This window comes from Ailuropoda melanoleuca, chromosome 10 (assembly GCF_002007445.2).
Source record: "Ailuropoda melanoleuca isolate Jingjing chromosome 10, ASM200744v2, whole genome shotgun sequence".
NCBI lineage: Eukaryota > Metazoa > Chordata > Mammalia > Carnivora > Ursidae > Ailuropoda > Ailuropoda melanoleuca.
The window spans coordinates 99888283-99905689 of NC_048227.1; the positions used below are offsets into that span (position 1 = coordinate 99888283).

General features: G+C 39.0%; 1 protein-coding gene across 6 annotated transcripts in view; it reads left to right on the plus strand.

Moving 5' to 3' along the window:
• Positions 1–17407, plus strand: part of ARID1B (AT-rich interaction domain 1B) — a 383300-nt gene that overhangs the window by 214461 nt on the left and 151432 nt on the right. The gene's annotated exons all lie outside the window — the stretch shown is intronic.

Genomic DNA, 17407 nt, shown 5'->3' on the forward strand with positions numbered 1-17407 from the left:
TTGTATTGTAGAGCCCAACTGAAAGAAGATGTATTCATTGTTAATGCTGTTGAAGCTGTTGAGTGGTTCTGGTTGACACTGAAAACCAGTTGGTTCCAGTTTATCTCACTATTAATTTGAATTTATCTTTGTTAATCCAAGTTCTGCAGTTATATTCATTGACTTCATTCTATTTCATTCCACTGCATTTCATTCAAACAAATACTTGTGGGGGCCCCTGGGTGGCACAGCGGTTAAGCGTCTGCCTTCGGCTCAGGGCGTGATCCCGGCGTTATGGGATNCAAACAAATACTTGTGGAATGCACATGTTATGTGCTGGGAATGCCCTAAGAATATACACTCTTGCTTCCATGGACCTTACATTCTTGACACAACTTTTGGAATAATCTTATGCCAGGAAGAAATTCTAGGAGATGCAAGTTTGTATTCTCCTTTTGGATATAATTGTGTGCTACTCTGTAGTGTTATTGCTTTAATTGTATTCTACAAAATGGAATAGGATTCCAGTGTGACTTAGAATACTTATATATAACAAAGGGGTTAGTCATTTCTAAAATAATGTCAAATAAAATAAAAGCAAAATTTATTTGTCTTTTTAAAAATAAGGTACTTTTACTTGTGGAAAATTGTATAGCTGGGGGAATCTCATTGGGCAGAGACTTAAGTCACCTTTGGATTTATTCCTGGACTTTGACATCTTGCCGTTATGAAAATCATCTGTATTTCCCTCCTTTATATAAAAGTATAACATTATAATGCAATTTGTAACTATTTGTCAGAACTATTTATTACTGTATAGGTTAAGGAAGAATTAGAACAAAACACTGGTAGTCTGTCTCTGAACGTGCTCCTTTGCGTAAATAACCAAAAACGTGACCTTCTAGAAAAGTGGGACAATGTTCACTTGCATTTTTCTTTCTTTTCTAACCAGTTCGCCTCACAGGTCTCCAGCTTGATCCGTTCTCACTGTTTATTTTGGTCATCCAGAACTGTGCTGTCCAGTTTGGTAGTTACTAGCCAATTGTAGCTATTTAAATTTAAGTTCATTGAAATTAAATTAAAAATTCATTTCTTCAGTTGTACTATCCACATTTCAATAGCTATGTGTCACTAGTGGCTACCATATTGGCACAGTGCCTACATAGAATATTTCTATCTTTGAAGAAAGTTCCATTGGCCAGAGCTGGTCTAGAAAAGAAAACCTCAAACTATTCATAAGAATAAGACATAACACATTTTACAATCAGAATAGCCATTATTTAATTGATAAACCACCAAGGATTAGAACAGAGAAGTAGAGAACAGAAGGAATTTGCTGTTGTAGTAAAGTACAGCAACAACAACAACAACAACAATAATAACAACAACAGTGCCCGCCTGTCCTGCTGGATTTTTCAAGTAGAAAGCTTTTAAACAGGGTTGCGAAATAAGGCATTCTTTTGGTGATTCTCCTAATGGGCCATTCATTCATTGATATGCTTGGGATTATTTCAGAGGCCTATTAGTCGGTTGAGCGTCTGCCTTCGGCTCAGGTCATGATCTCAGGGTCCTGGGAGCGAGCCCCACATAGGCTTCCTGCTCAGTGGGGAGTCTGCTTCTCCTTCTTGCTCTCCCTCTGTGTGCGCTCTCTTTCTCTCTCAAATAAATAAATAAAATCCTTGAAAAAATACAGTATTCTAGATTTAGAATGTTTAGCTTCACATAATAAGAGATAATAATCTGTTAAAATGTCCTTCTTTTATTAATATCACCACCTGAAAGCATACATTAATCTCTGTTTGAAAACACGTATCTTTTTTCCTTATAAATCAGCTATAGTAACTTGGGTTCTTCTCAGTTGTTTGCATTTTCTGACCAGGGTGTGTTTTCTATTGAATTTATACTTGGCTAACTTGCTAAGTGGGTGTATAAATATAACTTAGGTGAAAATATACTTAAGGTAACAGTGTCGTTGAAATGAAAACAGCAAAGATTTACTTTTCAAAGTTTATAATCTTACTTATATTACTCCTATTACTTTTCAAAATATAAAGGATTTATTTTTGTATTTTAAATTTTTTACTTATTAAAAATATAGAAATGTTTAGAGAACTAGAGGACCAAGTTTATTTATTCTTTACTGCTTCAGTCATTAAATCTAAATTAAAATTAAAGATTATATATTGGTGAAGCAAGAGAATTTCCTGTATCTCCGTGAAAGAAATACCGAAGAAGGGAGAAAAAAAATCCATAGCAGTTCTCAAGTCGTGATTTGGGAATCCATGTTGAGTTGCTCCCTTCTTTTGTTAGAGAATTTCCCAGCCTCTCCTTCTGCCATCTGCTGGTGGTTCATACACTTACATGTTTGATTTTAAAACAAATCTGGTTTATTCTTATTTAGGAAAGATTTGGGGGGAAGTGTTCCATTTATATTCACCTCTACTATTTTGGTGCAGTTTTTCTTGTCATGTTTAATTATCTTTTTAAAGGCTGTTTTAGCTTTTTCAACTCTGCCTTTAGAGGAATACATGAATATAAAATTTAGAAAAGACTAAAGACTACAAAGGCCAAAAAAGCATGCACCATTAAGAGACAGGGAGGCAGAGACTTACTGGTTAAAGGTCTTGAGTGTGACGAGGGATTGCTTGAGAGTTGTTGAGGTCTTCCCCAATTTCTGAATTTGGATTAAATACGGAATAGCATTGCTGTCCTGCTCTTTTGTAATTAAGACCCCTCAACTGGAAGTGAGCAGACCTGTGTTTTATGTTAAGTCCTGGTAGCAGGTTGGAAAATTGATGACTTGATAAGTTTCTTTTCAGCCCTAAAACGCTACAGTTCTTGTATTCATTAAGTCAGATCTTCAGCTCTGTCCTCATTTGTTATTCTTCTGATTTTTCCCCTCTACTGTTTACAGCCTAAGCCATTCTCATCATCTTGGGAAAAACATAAGTATCTTTTGTCTGCAAACAAAACCTATGAAATAAAGCTAGGCAAAAATTTTTAAAAGGGAAACGGAGTATAGGAATTTTATTTCCTGCCACTTTAATTTCCTTCCCTAATCTTTAGAGCTGCCCTGACTAATTCTAGAACCTTAGCTTCATGAGTCAGTTATTTGTTCATCATTTTCTCAAAGAGCAAAAGTAACCCTGAATATTAATCTCGTTTGTTTTTTTTTTTTTTTCATAATGAATAAGGCTGAGGGGGGTAAAGTGACATATTTTAGGCTCTGTTTAGTGGCAAAGTAGAACAAAAATCCAAGTTTCTGCCTCCCAGGCCATTGCCCTTTACGGAATTACAGCAGTATTTGGGATTAGTCCTCCAGTACTTGGAACTGTATCTGAGATTGAATGTTACAGGATCATCTTTTTTACAGCTCAGAAAGAGTCTAATGTTAGCGATTTCGTATGGTTCGTTTCAATGTATTAGGGCTCTCATATCATTTGAGATCTGTATTCAGCAGTGAAAGCACTATTTTTCTTTAAAAAGCTGTTTATCCCAATTGGAATGTGTATGTGCACACTGTTAGAGGTATTAGGTGATCACGAGATGTTTGCAGAGTTTAATTGGCATCGAAGTATCCACTAAGCCATATAACTCAATAAGGAATGTGTGAGGTTTCCATAAGATGCTTTGACATTATATAAAAAATAAAATATGTTATCATGACCAAGTGTATTCTTAGTGTGGTAAGAGCTCCATTTCTCCTAGACCAAATACTTGGTCAGGTGATGGTAGAGGGCAGACTGGTTAGATGGATTTCCTGATTGCATGGCATGGGTCGCTAGATCTAGTAAGTACATTTGTGCAGAAATGTTTACTCTAATGGTGGTGGATATAGGAAAATGAGTGAAGGGGAGCTTAATGCAATACAATTCATACTCGCTTTTGTCAGACTTACATTGTTTTGTTGTCGTTTTTCTTGTTTTTTTTAAGGATGTTAGAAATCAAACATGGCCCCAGGTACTGTGGATTTGAGAAGTGACCTGTTCAGGCAGGGAGGAGTTACCCTTGAAAGAACGCTTATTTACTTGTATACTCTGGAGTTTGATTGACTCCATTTTTCTCCAGAGACATTATTTTGGCACTATTTTTTGAGAACTTAATTCTCTAGTAATAATAAAAATGCATATATTCTCCTTGTCCCCACCCTCAAACACCTGTTCATTTGGGATGTGCACAGATAATTAGAGGCATGTTCCTGGGCTTGCCTATAAAATTCCTTAGCATAGAGTTACTGTGACGATATTAATAATCATCAAGCTGCTTAAGATTTTGTTGGGAAGAAGCAAAGAAATTATTCTAGGGGAGACGAGGGATGATTTTGATTGCGTGTGTTTTAGGTTCTCTCCGTTGCCAAATTTTAAAGCCAGTTTTGTTTCTTCAGATGGTGAAAACCCTCCTCCTCCCTTCTTCCTGCCTTAAATCTGGCTTTTACCCAAGCCATGTCAATTTCTGCAAGTCAGTTGAGAATGTCAAAGTGACTGGTGTTGAAAGAGCCAATATGTTGGAAGATGCTTAAAGCCAAGTAGAACATTTACGTGAATTAAAGAATATATTAGGAGATGAGTTTCAGAAATCAGATTTGGAAAAAAAAACCTGTTGAATTAATACTTGCACACCAGATGTACCACTGATAAATACGTGTAACAGATATTCCCCAATAAGCACTAAAATTACCATTTTACAACTGAAGTAATGTATCCTGTGGGTACATTTGCAAAGATATGCCAACAAAAATACATGCAGGGTTCTTGAAGTAATAATGCAAATAAAACATTTTATATTATAATTTAAAAATAACAGGATTGGAAAGCAAGAAAAAGTCTGGGAGACTATTTGTTGTGTCTAAATTCTGCTTAGACTCTGGTCTTTTGACAGTTGGCTTTTTGATATTGGATAATTGTTTTAGTGTCTTTGTGTATGTTGAAGGACTGAATTGTCTGACAGAATTGAGGTTGAAAATCTCATAAATTCTGAATAATAAAAGTAATAAATAGATCTTGTTTGTTTCATAGCAAAAATGGCTTATTTTCCTACTTTCCTGAATTCCGTTTGTGTCGTGGCTACTATTATGTCGTGTCACTAAGCAGAGAGTTTTGCCGTGTCTAATTTATTCATTCGTGCCCGGCCCAAGCGTCCGTGCAGTGTGCAACGATGGTGTGTGCCCGTGTGCCGAGTCACTGAGACTTGCTGCTGGTACTCCCTGCCCACTTTGCCCAGGGAGTCAGCTCCACTGGTGACACCAGCCTCTGGCTGAGGGGGGACGCCTTCTCCCCAGGCCACAGCCCACCTCAGGGGTGGGTTTCCCTTGGTCTTAGACAGACATGTGAAAAGAGTGCGAGGAAGGGAAAAGAAGTACAGGGAGCCATAGACCCCTGCTCACTGTGATTGAGACAGAGCAGATGAAATCCTGCAGAAAATTTCATTTTCTTCTAGCTATGCATGGCACTTTAAAGCACTTAATTGGCTGCTTCCTAAGGAGCCACGTACGTTTTTGTAAGAAATTCCTCTTAACCTCCCTCCACTCTTCCCCAAATTAAATTTTCATTTCGGAATGACTTTTTTTTTTGTATCTCATTGAGGGGGAGAGGAGGTGAAGAATGGAGCAGTAAATGAGTTCATATTATTTAAAATGAGATTTAGATATAGGCCTAGATGGGATATTGCACAATAAATATGGTAAAATTAGTAAACTTATAAAAGTATTCTAAAAATACATTCAAGATTTCCTGAACATTTCTCAGAATTTAAAAAATTTATTGTATCTTATATTTGTAATTCTATATTTCTCACATTATAGTCTTATTATCTCGTTTAATTTTTAGTCCCTTATAAACAAGTAAACTTGTTTTCTTCAATCATCTTAATTGTTAAATTATATTTAATATCATCATAATTTTTAGAAAATTGTCATATGCTATTGTAGTATTACAATACATATTCAATTAAAACTATTTCTTGTGATAAATGAATAATTTAGAAAGAAGATACAGAAGATGGGGATGCCTGGGTGGCTCAGTTGGTTAAACCTCTGGCTCTTGATTTCAGCTAGGTCATGATCTCAGGGTCCTGGGGTCAAGCCCTGCATCAGGCTCCCTGCTGAGCAGGAGTCTGCTTGTCTCCCTCTTCCTCTCCCCCTCCCCTTGCTCATGAGCTCTCTCTTTCTCTGAAATAAATAAATAAATCATTAAAGCAAAAGATACAGAAGATACCTCCACCGTGTAGACACTTGAAGGGCTTCAATTTTGACAGTCAATAACTAATCTTTATAAAAGATTTAATATTTTATCTTAATTTGAGCTCCAAATAGAACTCCTGATGACATCATATTCCTGACATGACTTTGTTTTCTGATTGACAGACATTTTCATTCTGTGCTATTTAATAGTATGTGCAAACATCTAGAATCACAAGTATTAATAAACACATGCATGTGCAAGTTGTAAATAGTTCCCACTTGCGTGCACATATGTACATGTTCTTTTCTTTTACATGGGACCTATGGAGAAGTTGACCTCCCCAAAGGATAAGTTTGAAAGGGGAGGAAATGGAGATCTGCCAGGCTTGTTGGCTGGAGTCATGGACAAGAGCAAGGCCTGTCTGAACTGCCACTCAGTTTTTATTCTGCGAGTTTGCAGGGTTGGTGATTAGAGTGGCTTTCGCCCAATTATGCTGTGATTATTCCGCTGCACTGTAATTGACTGGGGAGATATGCTAATACCTGTCATTTGGGATGATAAAAGATGAGCGGGGGACGCAATGCATTATTTAGCTGGCTGTGTGATAGATGAGGGATGCGCAGAGTGCTTTAATTGCTGAGAAGAGAGGTTAAGCTGAACGAACGGATGAATTAGAAATGAGTTTTTTTTATGGCTTGTGGAAAAGTGAAATAAAGGAAAATGTGCCTCAGACTAAAGCAGCAGATAGAAATGAGCACAACGAAACTAGATCCAGGCAGCTTGCTTTATCAATTTAAATATTAACAAAAAATGCAGCTTAGAGTTCAGTAAATAATAATAAGAAGGAGAGTATACAATAGATTCTCCTATTAAGCAAAAAAGGAATTGTAAAAGGATTGTTTCTATTCGAGATGACAATATTTGTGATTTGTAACCTCTTAAATTCGTACAGTGTTTTAGGTTATACCAAAACGTAATGTGCAACAATTCTGAATTTCATGCTTCTTACCTTTTGAATGTTAGCTTAGAGGTATCTACATTCCTTGTGCCTGTGCACCTTTCAGTAAATGCAAGCAGAGGAAGCCAAGAAAAAAAAAATGAATATTTATAACACGAGGAGAATGTAATAATATAATTAGCGAGAGAGTGCACAACTGCTCCTTGAGTGGCAGGATCTAAGGCAGTCAGTCCTCATATGGCAGGACGGTCCTCATGTGCTATGCATTTGCGTATTGGTATTTTTATGGAAAAAATTACGGAAAGAGTGGTATTTTCCCTTTCATATGGTTTCCTTTTGTCACACCCATATATGATCTTATGTCTGTATTTCACAAAAGTACTTAAAAATACTCCGTTGTAATCTGCATGGTTATTTACGTGATTCGGTGTTAGTTTAGCTTGATTTTAGTTTTTTGCATTTCAGAGGTAATGATTTTGACTGTGTAGTTAGAATGGCAGTGTGCAGAACCAGACTGTGACAGACTGAGGGTTGAGGCATTGCACACATTGCTGGCTTGCCAGCACATCCTACTTTACCCGATAATGATGTAGGAAAGTGTTGTCCCCAACTGTGCAGTTTTATCTTGTACATGAAGCAATGGAAATCTGGGTTGAATAGCAGAAGTTGTATTTTTTTGTCAAATGAAGCAAATGACCCTCCTATATTGTTGAATTATCTCCAGACAATCCAGCTTCTCAGAGCCTATGTGGCTTGTCTGGTATAGCAGAATTTGTCAGGGAATGGCTTTCCACCGGGTTATTGAGTGGTAATGGATCTGTCTAGAGCAAAGCTGGCCTATTGAAATGGATGTCAACTGTAGACAGATGCTGCACTCTGCTACTCAAATAAGTTTTGTTGGAGCTGATCGCTTTCCCCCAATCTAATTGGCACCTCTTCTGCACATTCCTTCTGAAACGAAGTGCAGTTTCCGTACGACTGTTTTTAATCGCTATCCTTCTTGGAATTCTGAAGTAGACTGTTGTAGCTCCCTTACTTGCTCAGATAGATTTGATCTTCAAAGGGTGCTCTGTAGAGCGTCCTGGAAGGCAAAGTAGGAGTTATAAAGGAAAAGATGCAGTTCGTCTCAAAGAACTTGAAATGAAATGGACAAGGTCAGGACAAACGCAGCAACTTGTAAGCAAACAACAGTGCTTAACGGTACCTAAGTTTTAGAAACGTCAGGTACACCGATTCAGAACATCCCGTTTTGGTTAACAGCACATTACGCTAACCCCATAATGAAAGACAGTGGCAGCACTTCAGGGACGGGGTGTCTTGATTTTTTTCTCATCAGTAGTATAAAAAGAGTAATATACAAACCTATTCCATTTTGTACATCTTTTTTCTTAGGCCTAGAAGCTTGCTGTTTTTCCTGCCTACCAGGCAGTTACTCAATCCTGAGACGTTGTGCCTGGATCTTGGCTCTAAGGCTCATCACTTGCATGTAAAAATGATTCTTTCTTCAAGGTCCTTAGTTTGAAAGGTTTGCTTTGTTTAATACGGTCTGAAAGAAAATCGTGTTTGTGGCTTTTTGTTGTTTCCTTGACTTAACGTAGATTTGATTTACAACAGCGTGAAGTTGTTCTGTATGCTTGAGGCCTGGGAACTGTGATGTCACCATGCCTTACCTTGGATTAAGTTCTTCCCCTTGGAAATGCCTTATCTTGAAACTGAGGTTTATAATACGAGGCAGCATAGAACGAACTTTCTTAAATGTCTTTAACATCTTTTAATATCCCTACTGCCCAGTTGAAGTGTTTTTTTTTAATGGTGATGAGTTGTCACATTTTAAAATAATGTATTTTAAGATAAAATTTTAAATATGATTATAGTATTATTGTCAACGAGGGCATGAGCAATTATGTGGTCCTTCTCCCTCACGTGGAGGGTTGGCAGTGAAGCTCCTGGGAGGACAGCCCCCAAACCCTGGCTTTTCCCTTGATGCCTGTGGAGTGGCTCTTGCATCGTGAGCACAGCCTTTTGGAAAGGAGTTGTGCACATGGCGCTGTGCAAGGGCAAAGAGGCGTACGCCTGCTTACTGGAGGTCCCTAGGACCCGTGTGAGTGCTCGAGCTGGCTAAAACAGAAACCACTGAAAAGTAATACATACGTTGTGCGTTTAGTTTCAGCACAGGACATATAGATGTACATTATAGGTGCCTCCTCTCCATCCGTCTTTCCAGCTGTCTCAGCCATACCTGGTCCTACAGCAGTGTTTGAGCCAGTTAGTCATCTAAGGAGAGTCACGTTTTTCCCTCTTTTTACATTTTGCTCATCACTTGGTTCCATATTTTACTCAGTTTTCTAATTGGAGGAATGCATCGCGTAAACATGCTTAGGAGGGAGCACAGCTAACTGTTGGGAAGCATGCACCTCCTTTCTGTACTTTCTCGAGAGTAGCCTCTCCCACTCGGCCTCGAGCAGGCTTCGGGACACGATGGAGGGCTCCAGGAGGACACCCAGTGGGGACTGCACATGCAGGGCGCAGTTTCCGCTGCGAGCACGTGGAGGCCATTTCCGTTGTGTTCCCTCTGCTGTCTTCTTTACGACTCATTCGTTTTCTTAAGAAATACCAAGTAATGACTTTTCCTTTTGCATCAAGTCGGGTTGTCAGTAATGTGCCACTAGAAAAGATATGGGTCATTAATCAATTACTAGAGAATAATGATTGTTTTACCTATCTTATTTTGTGGTTTTGATTTTCTTCTTAAGGTAATGCTTTTTGTTTGTGTCTTTGTCACGTAAATTATCCTATAGAACTTGCACAAAGTTCCCTTGGGAATAACTGCTCAGAATTCTTGCTTTAAAAAGAAAACATAAACATCATAACTACCTTAAATTTCAAGCCATTAGCATTCCCTGTGATATCTTTTTGCAATCCTTTTTCTTCCAATTGAACTATAACTTTCTTGATAAAGATGGAGAACTAACTTTTAAAAAAGGAAAATTTAAAAATTCTCAGAGGGGGACCTTCTGGTTAGATGTGAAAGGAAAGGTAAGTGGCTAATGTATTAGTTTTCTACCACTGAGTAACAACACATGACTACAAATTTAGTGACTAGAAACCATACCCATGAATTATCTCACAGTTGCCAGGAGTCAGCAGTTGAGTTACTGGGTCCTCTGTTCAGGGTGTCACAAGACTGAGATGGAGTTACTGTTGAGGCTTTGGTTTGTCTGAGGTTGGGGTCCTCTTCCAGGCTCACTGGTTGTTGACAGAATTCACTTCCTTGTGGTGCTAGTTCTGAGGCCCCCACTTCCTTGCTGGTTATCAACCTTGGCCATTCCCAGGGATGGTCCCCTCTCCACAACACTGTGCTGGCAGGACCCTTGCTTCACATCTCTCCCTCCTCTTTTAAGGGGTCACCTGATTTGGCCAGATCCACCCAGGTTAATCTTTTAGTAATTCAGAGTAAGCTGTTTAGGGACCTTATTTACATCTACAAAATCCCTTTTGCCCTACGTGAGGCATAATCACAGAAGCATTGCCATATACTTGGTGTTACATTCCAGGGGAGGGAATTGAGCAGAATATGGACACCCAGGGACCAGACATCTTGGGGGTCCTCTTAGAATTCTGCCTGCCACAGTTAGTGATTCACATTTGCTGTCAGATTTTAAGGATGAAAAACCTTCCTCTGCATGTACTCAAAGTGTTCTCGAATTTTTAAAAAATGGAAAAATGAAAGTGGGATAGAATAGGACATATTTGACTGACAACATTGAAAATAAATGATAAGCACCGTTAACAGAGCCATCCATCATAACAGCAGTGTTACTTCTTGTATTGTTAGCTCCCGAGGCTTTGCTCTAGAGCAAGAGAAGTAATTTCTTACTATAGACTCTGTGCGATTGATGTACTTCTAGGGCTGGTGGAGAACAGTCTGCAGTTCTGTTTCCACTGCTTCTGTTGAAAGGTTTTGATGATCTCAATTTCTTCTTCCAGTAGATGTGTTTGGTTATGATCTCAGGAATCTTCACAGGCATGCCAATTATAGAACAGGAAGTCTGGTGATTCTAGTTAGTTTTATAGACTTGAAATGCTAAGAAAAAAAAATTTTCTCTTAATATTTTACAAAGTCACCATTTTGACATTCAGATTTGACTAATCATTTCTGGAGTATACAGGGGGAAATGTGGCTTATGAAATTCGGTTTTGTTGTAATGTTTAAAGAATTCAGTATTTTTTCTTTTCAAATTCTATGGATTAGGCCCAGATAAAATATAATGAGTAAAAAACCCAAAATATCTTTTGTCTTTTTAAAAAATCAAACTTATCCTTTTAAAATTATATACCCATGTGAAGATATTTTGAATTTCTTTGCCAACACCTGATTCCTTTCAGAATTACTTCAAAGAAAAAAATAACATATTTTGAATAGGATTTTTATGTACTTGGTTTAAATCCTTTTGGTGGAGGAAGTCTGTTGGGCCACAACTTTAGGCAGTCGGATGCAAAGCAGATCTAATGGTTTGCTTTTAAAGTCACCTGGATTTTGAAAATGTGACAAATAGTTTTAAAAAATAAAAACTATATACTACACTTGATTCTAGACTCAGAAGTTTAGTAGGAGTAATTTTAGACAGGCTCGATGTTACCAGCAGTCTACTCCAAAGCTAGAATAGGGTGGTTTTCTAATAGAACAGAGGAATTACTCATGGTGGCATGAAAATTACTAATGAATTTTGTTTCTCTTGCAGACCTTTAGAAGTTTTAATGGAGTGTTTTATGGATTTACACTTTGGGGGAAGCTGTGTGACTGTAAGGTGAACAAACTCCACAGCATTTAAAAAAAGCCATGGCCATAGTATGGCAAGACATATACCCACTTACATACGAACCAAAGCAGCCAAGTCTTTGTTCCATCTGACCCCACGGCTTCCTCTCCACCAGCGCCCTCCCCTTGCCTCCAGTGGGGTTAGGACAGTGGGGTACGCTCACGCACCTACCTGAACCACACCAGGCTTCTCTCTAAAGTCTTATTAGCAACTATTTCTTGAATTACTTGATGCCGACCCCTGTGCTGGGTACTTATTTGCTACCGTTCTGCAGGCTGTCTTTTGATGACCCGCTGTTAAACAGGAGCAGGCCTTGTGGTCAGAGAGGAGGCTACTGTTGCACACAGACTCGGAGCCCCCCCCCACCCTGTGCTGGGCATGGAGGAAGCCAGATGACTGACACATGGTTTCGACTCTCACTGACAATTCCGTGCCGGTAGAGAAATGGGACCGCCATGTTGGAGCAAGGCTCCATAAGGAGAGAAGTCAGTGTGATCTGGGGCCATGCGGCTTTGAATGGCATTTGACATGGTGCCATTGGAGAGCAGTGTCACAGACAGGCAGGAATGTAGAGATAAATTTGGCCGGGGACAGTGACTTTAGTCAGAAAGAGTTTGGAGGGCCTCGAACACCTTGCCTGGATTTTCATCACGTTTCAGCACGATGAGACATAACCAGAGGTGCTCCAGCTTGGAAATGGGTTTTGTTTAAAAAAACAAACAAAACAAAAACAAAAACATAAGAAAGACTGGATTTGGAGAGAATCTATTGATTACTTGTATATCTTTAGCCTTTTAGAACGAAATGAGAAAATGTGGAATTGCTTAGGAAATAGTAAATTGTTGTATAAATTAAAGTTTTACATTATCATTTAGAGCAGCTTGTTATATAATAGATTTATGTGGTGTCAGGAATAAAAGAAACTGGTAAAATTACTCCATTAGCTAGAAAATGTTTTAGATAAAATAATCAGCCAAACGAAGTCATTGCATTTTAAACGGATAGTTTAAAAGTTACATGTTTGTTTTTTGCTTTCCTGTCTGAAACCTTCATTGCATAATGAATTTGTTCGTAAATATTCAGTAGTATACTATAAAATTTGAGGCTTATTGAAGGTACGGTTTGATTAATTTAATGGAAATTAATCAGTTGGTAAGTGAAAACTGTTTATTCTTACATTTTACAAAAAGTTTTCTGAGATTAGTGTGTGGACACGTTCTGAGACTAGTTCATTCAACCTTTATTAATCCTTTCAATGGGCTGGCCCTGTGGAAAGCCTGGGATGTAATGATTAGGAAGGTACGGTGACCCTTAACTTCTCGCACCCCAGCTCTGCTGCCTGGCTGGACCGTGTGGCCTTGAAGACTCCTTCTTGGCCTGGAAAGGTTTTGTGAGAGAGCGAGCAACCTTTTTGAGTGTTAGTGATTCTGCTGTTGCCTACTTGTCTGAGAATTCACAGAAGGCGTTTTGGGAGCTTAAATGAGATACAGTGCATTTGGTTTTAGGGAGAACAATGAGGGGAGAAATTTATTTCAGTGCTTGCTGCTTAATCAACATCTACACTGCCACTTCACATCAGTGTCTGTCCTTTCCAAGTGAATTAGGTCTTGTGGGCAGCACGTCAAGAGGACGTGTATTGTTCCTGGCAGGGCACTTGAATTTGTAATTACCAGATTCCTGCCTTAATTGCAATTACCTGGACACCCAGGCAGAGTGAATTTTTGGAAAAGAATGTAATTAGTGAAACAGGAACTTTGCTGCCAACTCCTTGTCTAGATACTAACACTAAACAGAACATTGATAAGTTCACATCTGTAAAGACAACCCATCAGTTGAATTTTAAGAACCCAAACAGTTCTTAAAATTACGTATAGTACATCTCAGTGTTGGATTCAGAAACATGTGATGTTAAAGCAGAGAACGTTAGATTTTTTGCTTTATAATCGTGTATAGAATGCATCATGTATATCTTTTAGGCTTGGGTAATTATCTGGAGTAAAAAGAATTATTTACCAAATACTCTATTTCTTTTTTTTTTTTTAAAGATTTTATTTATTTATTTGACAGAGATAGAGACAGCCAACGAGAGAGGGAACACAAGCAGGGGGAGTGGGAGAGGAAGAAGCAGGCTCATAGCGGAGGAGCCTGATGTGGGGCTCGATCCCAGAACGCCGGGATCACGCCCTGAGCCGAAGGCAGACGCTTAACCGCTGTGCCACCCAGGCGCCCTCCAAATACTCTATTTCTATATGAACACGTGCATTACACACTCAGTTTAATAAATGTAAAATCCCAAGATCTGTGGTCATTGGAAGAAAAAAATCATTTTCTGATATTCAGCTGCTTCGGTAGTAATTTCTCTTAAACTATACTTTTCATTAAAAACAAATTCACACACAACGAGAAAGTTTCTACCTGGTTACAAATACAGGGTTAAACTTACTTTTACAGCATTTTAATATCCTTAGGGCACAATCTGAAATATGTATTTTTCGATTTCTCTCATTATCTCATCGTACTCAGTGGCCCCACCATGCTGCCTTAGCACACATTCAAAATCCTGAGATGGTAATAAATATCTAGTAAGGGCTTATTTTACAAATTTTGATTCAGTCCTTAACCCCCTGCTAATTTGCTCTTCTCAGCTTCTCTGAGCTCTGTCCTTCCTTTCCATCTCAGCAAATCCCTTGTCCACACCAAGGTTAATTTTGTCCATCTATGGTTAGTTAACTCATAAATGATCTTTTACAGCTTCTTCCCCATGGAGCCGCTGGTCTTTTTCATTTGTAGCCTTCTTAAAAAATGTTCCCCAGCCCTCCTCTGAGGAAGCCTCTGGACTGCAGGGCGAGGGGGGTGGGGTACATCTCTTCTCGTTATAGCTCTTCACTCAGGCTGTCCCCCACCTGAGATAATCTAATTTATTTTGACCATAGTTTAATTTCTTCTAATTCTTTAGTAGTATTAAGAACATCTCCTGTTTGTGTATCTTTTTACATATGTGTTATGATATTTTTATTTTTTTTCAAGGATTTTATTTATGGGGCACCTGGGTGACATCAGGCTCTGTGCTCAGTGGGGTGGGGGGGGGTCCTGCTTCTCTCTCCCTCTGAACCTCCCCCTGCTCATGCACACTGTCTCTTTCTAAAATAAATAAATCTCAAAGATTTATTAAATCTTTGAGATTTATTTATTTTTTTGAGAGAGAGAGAGCACAAGCAGGAGGAGCAGAGGGAGAGAGAACTCAAGCAGACTCTGTGCTGAGTGCGGAGGGGAAGTGGGGCTGTGTCTCACGACCCTGAGATCACGACCTGAACCAAAGTCAAGAGTCCGACGCTTAACTAATTGTGCCACCCAGGCACCCGGATATTTTTACTTCTGCAACAGTAAATTAAGAGCATAGACTCTGATGCCTGGCTACCTTGAATTTACCTTGTTTAACTGTTTGAATAATGAATATATATAATAGTAAAATTTTATTTTTTTTAAAGATTTTATTCATTTGAGAGAGAGAGTACAAGCAGGGGGAGAGGCAGAGGAAGAGGGGGAAGCTGGCTTCCCGCTGAGCGGAGAGCCAGATGCGGGGCTTGATCCCAGCAGCTGGAGATCAGGACCTGAGCCAAAAGCAGATGCTTAATCAACTGAGCCACCCAGGCACCCCAATAGTAAAATTTTTAATGAGAAAACTGTAAACACCTCACAGTCGTGACGGTTGCATGAGTTCCTCATAGAGAACCCCGGGAACGGCGCCCAGCACATCCAAAGGCTCTGTGCTTGTTGCTGCTGTTGTTACCCCCCCTGTTATTTGAGCCTCACATCAGCCCTGCCAGGTAGCTGTGGCAGGTCTCGTCCCCACCTCATAGAGGATAACACAGAAGCACCAAAGGGGTAAATCACCTGCTTAACGTCTCACAGCTGCTGGTGGATCTGCAGATTGGACTCAGGTATTTTAACTCCTAGTTATTATGATTTTTCCATCCATCTATCTGAGGATTTCCAGATTCGGGAAGAAAAATCAGATCACGCAGTTAAATTTGAATTTCAAAGAGACAATGAGGGAGGCCTGGTCTGTTAAGCTTCTGCCTAGGGTCAGGTCAGGATCCCAGGGTCCTGGGATCGAGTTCCACATCAGGCTCCTTGCTCAGCAGGGAGCCTGCCTCTCCCTCTGCCTGCTGCTCCCCCTGCTTGTGCGCTCTCCCCGCCTCTCTGTCTCTCTGACAAATAAATAAAATCTTAAAAAAAAAAAAAAGAAAGACAACATATAAAATTGTAGTAAAAGTGAGTCCCAAATATTGCATGGCACATACTTAGTGCTAGCAAATTTGTTTATCTGAAACACAAATTTAACTTGGTTCCCATATCTTATTTGATAACCCTAATCCATTCATATAGAGTATCTACTCTGTGCCAGTCTTTAAATGATAGTCCAAAAATTAAAGATAGCTGATTAAACCTTTTCTGTACTCTTTTACAACATATAAAATCTGGTTTTGTTTTTCAGACAACCCAATTAAGGACCATTAAAGCGGAGTGTCTGTGCTAGAGACTTCCCAAGCTCATAACATATTGTAGGTGGAAAAATATTTTTATGAGAGAGACACCATAGTAATTTTTTCCAGCATCTAATAAACACTGAGTTTGCAGTGGCAAAAGGGAGAGAGTAAATAAGAAAGGACTAAAGATAGTCCATGTGGACTGTCGCTTTTCAGAGATATCCAAATGTTTGACACAGCAATTGTGATAAGCTGAGTCTCTTTTTCCAAATACATCATTGTGATATTTGATTCTTTCGTTTTCTGTTGCTGTTGTTTTCCTCCATTTCTGTTTTTCTGTCTGTTAATTGCTGTGAGTAGCTGTAGACATGAGTTTGGTTTTAAAGCTCCTACTGGTATATTCATAAAAAGTACAAGAAGGGTGCAGGAAAAACTGGTGACAGTGGTCTGACCAGGATTCTCTCTCACCTTGGGTTTTTCCGTGACGTTTGTTGTTTTATACAACGCATCTGTTAATCTGATAATGTTTTAAAATGTGTTTTAAAGAAATAAGTTTCATTTCAGAATGAGGATGGATGGGTCCAATTGGATCATCCTTGCTCTGGGGTTTAAAGAATATAGAGGATATTTCATATGGTGGCTCATCCTTTAAAAAAATAGAAAAACAAGAACATTTTTGAATCTTAACAGTAACAAGTGCCCCAGGACAGAATATCTCCTGGCCCAGGTGAAGCCATCAATCTTTTCTTCATTCCAGCACGGAATATTGGGTAAGGAAGGAAAGTAGGAGAGAGCTAACATTTACTTTGCGAAGTATTTCCCATGTGCATTTTCCTTTAAAACACTACCTTAACAGGCCGATGGTATAATGCACTTTTACAAACGAAGAAACAGGCTCAGGGGTTAGGTAACTGATAGTAGAGGACACATAGCTAGTAATAGAATGTCAGTGTTTTTTTCCACTCCACCAAGATTCTATTA